Source organism: Lontra canadensis, unplaced genomic scaffold, assembly GCF_010015895.1.
Source record: "Lontra canadensis isolate GAN:19392208 unplaced genomic scaffold, GSC_riverotter_1.0 scaffold1907, whole genome shotgun sequence".
NCBI lineage: Eukaryota > Metazoa > Chordata > Mammalia > Carnivora > Mustelidae > Lontra > Lontra canadensis.
Window position 1 is genome coordinate 1 of NW_022632891.1, and position 6,867 is coordinate 6,867.

General features: G+C 36.2%; 1 pseudogene; it reads right to left on the bottom strand.

Annotated features, from left to right (window-relative positions):
* Positions 1-7: 7 nt before the first annotated feature.
* Positions 8-591, bottom strand: LOC116863624 (annotated as a pseudogene).
* Positions 592-6,867: the final 6,276 nt, after the last annotated feature.

Here is a 6,867-nt window from a genome sequence, read left to right on the forward strand (position 1 = left end):
TAACCATCTGTTCTATCAACCATGTGTCTGAGCAAGAGATCTTCAGGTAGGAGATGCATCACAACAAAAATGATCAATGATGTTTGAATCATAGAATTCCAGGCCCAAACCTAGACTAATTGGTGGGAGAATGATGATCAGTGCTGTTACCCAACAGAAGAGGATGAAGTTCTTGCAAACTCTATTGGTCATCATGGTCAGGTAATGCAGGGGTTTGCAGATGGCTACAGAGCGGTCATAGGATATGGTGGCCAGGAGAAAAAATTCTGTTACTGCAAAGAGGTCTGTAAACAACAGTTGACTGGCACAAGCATTATAGGTAATGAACTTGTCCCCAGATGATATGCTATATAAGAATCTGGGGACACAAGCAGTTGTGAATGAAATTTCTAAGAAGGAGAAATTTTGGAGGAAAAGATACATTGGTGTTTTAAGGTGGGAATCAATCGGAGTGAGGGTGATGATGGTTAGGTTTCCAGATATACTCAGCATGTAGGAAAGAAACAGAAAGATAAAGAGCAAAATTTTCAGTCGAGGGTCTTCTGTCAGTCCCAGCAGGATGAAAGTTGGTAGTGCTGTTTCGTTTCTCATCCTTGACTACTGTTTTTTGCCCAATCTGCTTGAAACAATAAAGAAGGTTATATGAAGAACTCCAAAGTCCTGGCCAGTGTCTAACTTTAACAGGAGTAAATCTGAGAGTGATTCCTATACATCTGGTTAGTTGAGAAGTGAGCACATAACACATGACAATGTTTGAATACCTCTTGGCGTCACACAGACTGATGATTCACATTTGAATTACATATTTATTTTCTGCTGTTGCTTCTAATAAATCTACAACTTAGCTATACTTGGTGTCAGTTCAATGTATCATCTTATAAACATCATTGAAAAAAAAATCCTATCTCCATAAGTTGCTTTTGAATCAACAATTCTGCCCTCCCCAAATTTTCTATCTGCAAACATGCTTCCTGTAGAGACGATTTTAAGAAAAACTAGAAATGGTCTTTGGCAAGATAATCCCAGTATTAAAGTTTACGTGTGTGTTAGTTGTTAAACAGACAATGAGTACTTACTGCATAGTTTACCCAGTGTCAGCTTATTTAGACCATCTTCTTGGAAGTGTGTTTATAACATTTTTATTGGAAAAAAGACATTTTTATTGGCTATATTTTATTAAAGATTCATTGGAATGTGTTAACAGTCCAATTTTTTCTTCAGGTTTTCACCACAGAAATTTTACTTCAAAGGCAGACATTTAACCTTATAATATTTACCTTTGGCTGTATTTTCTTTCTACTTTCAGAATAGAATATCTATGTGATATATTTTGATGCTTCCTGGGATGTCCTTGTGCTAAGAAGTATTTCTCTCCAGGTTGCAAGCTGAAGTCTGGGATTGTAATGTCTCATTCAGTACTTTCTTCTAGATTTCTTTTATAATAAAAATCCTAACATACTCTAACTGCTACTATTTTGTATTCTCTAGATCCTGAGAACTTTTCCCCCTCTTTTTGCTTCAAAGGATTCTCCTTAAGAGCAGATTCTTGATACTAAAATACTAAACTGAACTTCCATTGTTTCTTTTTAAACACATTTGGGAATGACATATTGCTCCTTGGATGTATTGCATAGCAATGTGTTGGATTCAGAATTTATTACAAAGAAGTAAGGGAATGTTAGAAGTATGTTTACAGAGTTGAAGAGCCATATCCCTTTTTTTTTTTTTTGTTTGTTTGTTTGTTTTTGGTGAGTCTTTTTTTTTTAATTTTATTTTTTTTTCAGCATAACAGTATTCATTGTTTTTGCACTACACCCAGTGCTCCATGCAATCCGTGCCCTCTCCAATACCCACTACCTGGTTCCCTCAACCTCCCACCCCCCGCTGCTTCAAACCCCTCAGATTGTTTTTCAGAGTCCACAGTCTCTCATGGTTCACCTCCCCTTCCAATTTCCCCCAAGTCCCTTCTCCTCTCTAACTCCCCTTGTTCTCCATGCTATTTGTTAGGCTCCACTAATAAGTGAAACCATATGATAATTGACTCTCTCTGCTTGACTTATTTCACTCAGCATAATCTCTTCCAGTCCCGTCCATGTTGCTACAAAAGTTGGGTATTCATCCTTTCTGATGGAGGCATAATACTCCATAGTGTATATGGACCACATCTTCCTTATCCATTTGTCCATTGAAGGGCATCTTGGTTCTTTCCACAGTTTGTCGACCATGGCCATTGCTGCTATAAACATTGGGGTACAGAAGGGCCTTCTTTTCACTACCTCTGTATCTTTGGGGTAAATACCCAGTAGTGCAATTGCAGGGTCATAGGGAAGCTCTATTTTTAATTTCTTGAGGAATCTCCACACTGTTCTCCAAAGTGGCTGCACCAACTTCCATTCCCACCAACAGTGGAAGAGGGTTCCCCTTTCTCCACATCCTCTCCAACACATGTTGTTTCCTTTCTTGCTAATTTTGGCCATTCTAACTGGTGTAAGGTGATATCTCAATGTGGTTTTAATTTGAATCTCCCTGATGGCTAGTGATGATGAACATTTTTTCATGTCTGATAGCTATTTGTATGTCTTCATTGGAGAAGTGTCTGTTCATATCTTCTGCCCATTTTTTGATATGACTGTCTGTGTGTGTTGAGTTTGAGGAGTTCTTTATAGATCCTGGATAAGATACCTGGGAATAAACCTAACCAAAGAGGTAAAGGATCTGTACTCAAGGAACTACAGAACACTCATGAAAGAAATTGAAGAAGACACAAAAAGATGGAAGACCATTCCATGCTCTTGGATCGGAAGAATAAACATTGTTAAAATGTCTATACTGCCTAGAGCCATCTATACTTTTAATGCCATTCTGATCAAAATTCCACCGGTATTTTTCAAAGAGCTGGAGCAAATAATCCAGAAATTTGTATGGAACCAGAAGAGACCCTGAATCACTAAGGAAATGTTGAAAAACAAAAAGAAAACTGGCAGCATCACATTACCTGATTTCAAGCTTTACTACAAGGCTGTGATCACCAAGACAGCATGGTACTGGCATAAAAACAGACACATAGACCAGTGGAACAGAGTAGAGAGTCCAGATATGGACCCTCAACTCTATGGGCAAATAATCTTTGACAAAACAGGAAAAATATACAGTGGAAAAAAGACAGTCTCTTCAATAAATGGTGCTGTGAAAACTGGACAGCTATATGTAGAAGAATGAAACTTGACCATTCTCTTACACCGTACACAAAGATAAACTCAAAATGGATAAAAGACCTCAATGTGAGGCAGGAATCCATCAGAATCCTAGAGGAGAACATAAGCAGTAATCTCTTTGACATCAGCCACAGCAACTTCTTTCAAGATATGTCTCCAAAGGCAAAGGAAACAAAAGCCAAAATAAACTTTTGGGACTTCATCAAAATCAAAAGCTTCTGCACAGCAAAGAAACAGTCAAGAAAACAAAGAGGCAACCCACAGAACGGGAGAAGATATTTGCAAGTGTCAGTACAGAAAAAACGTTGTTTTTGGCTAGTCTTATTTCAGTTTGAAATACCATCAACCACCTCATTACAAATGACATTTAGCAATATCAGGTTTAAGAGGTTTTAGCCATTTCTTAATTATACTTACACACATTTTCGGTTAAATTTCACCTACATGGTAATTGTCTCCTCTGTCCTAGTAACCATTTGTAGATCAACTCATCTGAGTATTGCAACATTTAAACTACTCTAGCCAAGGTCACCACTAGTCTCCCTTTTGTTTCACTCATTAAACAAAATTCAGTTTTCACTTAACTCAAACTCTGTGGCATATGAGACTATAAACTTCTAATTTAAGAAAGTCTTTACAGATTTATTCCCACTATTTCATATTTCCTTGAACTTCTTCCTACTGCTTTGTCTATTCTTTTTCATTCTCTTTCATGGTTTTTTTCCCCCCTAATCCCTGTGGTTGTTTATTCATCTGAAATATCTTTCTAGAAAATCCTTTCTTTCACTGTCTCTTATAAATGAGGTGATTCTTATAAGTAAGGTGATTTCAAATAGGCTGGTAATCCCCAAATTTATATTGCCAGAGAAAAATACATCTTTACAGGGTTCTGATTTCAACATTCAGCTTATTCTGGACATCTAGATCTGACTTAGAGGGTTTGAGTTTACACTTTCCCTTTTTCCTTTTGGACTGTCTTTAAGCAATTTGCTTAATGTGCAGAAGAGACCCCGAATTGCTAAGGAAATGTTGAAAAACAAAAAGAAAACTGGGGGTATCACGTTACCTGATTTCAAGCTTTACTACAAAGCTGTGATCACCAAGACAGCATGGTACTGGCATAAAAACAGACACATAGACCAGTGGAACAGGGTAGAGAGCCCAGATATGGACCCTCAACTCTATGGTCAAATAATCTTCGACAAAACAGGAAAAATATACAGTAGAAAAAAGACAGTCTCTTAAATAAATGGTGCTAGGAAAACTGGGCAGCTATATGTACAAGAATGAAACTCGACCATTCTCTTACACTGTACACAAAGATAAACTCAAAATGGATAAAAGACCTCAATGTGAGGCAGGAATCCATCAGAATCCTAGAGGAGAACATAGGCAGTAACCTCTTCAATATCAGCCACAGCAACTTCTTTCAAGATATGTCTCCAAAGGCAAAGGAAACAAAAGCCAAAATAAACTTTTGGGACTTCATCAAAATCAAAAGCTTCTGCACAGCAAAGGAAACAGTCAACAAAACAAAGAGGCAACCCACTGAATGGGAGAAGATATTTGCAAATGACAGTACAGACAAAAGATTGATATCCAGGATCTATAAAGAACTCCTCAAACTCAACACACACAAAACAGATAATCATATCAAAAAAATGGACAGAAGATATGAACAGACACTTCTCCAATGAAGACATACAAATGGCTATCAGACACATGAAAAAATGTTCATCATCACTAGCCATCAGGGAGATTCAAATTAAAACCACATTGAGATATCACCTTACACCAGTTAGAATGGCCAAAATTAGCAAGACAGGAAACAACGTGTATTGGAGAGGATGTGGAGAAAGGGGAACCCTCTTCCACTGTTGGTGGGAATGCAAGTTGGTGCAGCCTCTTTGGAGAACAGTGTGGAGATTCCTCAAGAAATTAAAAATAGAACTTCCCTATGACCCTGCCATTGCACTACTGGGTATTTACCCCAAAGATACAGATGTAGTGAAAAGAAGGGCCATCTGTACCCCAATGTTTAATGTACAAAATTCAGGTAAAATAATGTTTACATCTTAGGGTTATACTGAGAAATTTAGATAATATAGATAAAATATATACAGCTGCATTTGGAATATGGTAAACACTCATTATTATTAACTACACTTAGTATCCTTATTTTGTTATCTTATTGAGAGTCCTGTAGCTGTGCATATTTCAAGATTTAAATATGCCTCTCAGATATGTATATCCTTTCTTGTCAATCTTAGTCTCATACAAGGACATTCTTTATTGTTCCTTTTTCTTTTCTCCCATTTATTAGTTTAACACTTGATCTTGTCATTTTGGTTCTCTTCTTTTTTGTTTCTTTTACTCTCTCACTCAAAATACTAATTTTACTCTGGGTGTCTTTATCTCATAGCTAAAATATTGCAAAAGTGTATTAACATACACTTTAACATATGTCTTTGCTTCTCCCTTCAATATTTTAAAAATCAATGCAATCAGAATCATTTTTTAAAAAGCCCAGATATGATTAACTCTCCCTTATTTTTTGTGAAAAAAATGTTTCTGAACTGTTATTAACTGACATTCATCCCATACTAGATGTTTCCTTAAAACTCTTGATCCATTTCTCAGTTACATGAAAGTTAATTCATTTTGGCTTTACATAATTGAGAAGAGTAGAAGAAGGAATATATTTATGGATTTTAAGTTTCAAATGCATCAAGCATTTAGATTAATGGAATATTTTCAGGCAATAAATATTTCTTTCAGAGTAGTGACTAAGGACAAGTCTTTTCATTTTTAGAGAATTTATGAAATTTGTTTAGCAGGGGATAGGAAAGTTTGGGATTTGATGGTTCTGCATGAGATCTCTGTTTGGGGCCCTTTGCTATCTTCCAGTGATACAGAGCCCGAATAACAGAAGGAAAGAACATGAGATGCACTTCTGCAGTTTTTTTTTTTTCTTGTAGAGATCTAAGGAGGAAAATAATAGGAAGTAATTAATTGCTCTTTGAACACAGGCTAAAAGGGCTTTAGAAAGTCACATAGTTTTTCCATTTTCAAGACTGGTATAGAATTAGAAGAAGGTTGTTCTCATGCTTAATGGTGACAAGGAAACTAAAATGGAACATTTGATACTTCATACATTTTCCTGTATTGCAATTTGCTGCAGAAATACTAAAAGTGTCTTAAAGCTTATACACTAGACCATAAGAGTAATATGGGAACAGAAACAAGAAGTCGATCCCAAAGTAGTAGAGACAAAATAGGTATTTGAGGACCTGAAAAGATGATGCATATTTTGGTAATGCCAACTCTGATGGATGCTGATATTTCTTTACCTCTTAATATCAGAAGTGTGCAAATGTACCAGAATTAAGGTGAAGCTGGGTTGAGGGCGCAATAGATATATGCTAATGATTCATGAGAATGTGATAGATAGATGGTGGAATTAGGTAGAGAGGGAAGACACTGATACTAAGTTGAATTAAAAAATAAATGTTTATATATTGTTTTCAGAGTTTGTAAATGGAATTTTTGTAACCCAAGCAGTAATTTTAATCCTTTCCATCCCTCCCTTTTGCCTTCATTATAAAATTTAAGTTTCTTAGTGAGCATATGGAGATCTTTCTAATATTTCCAG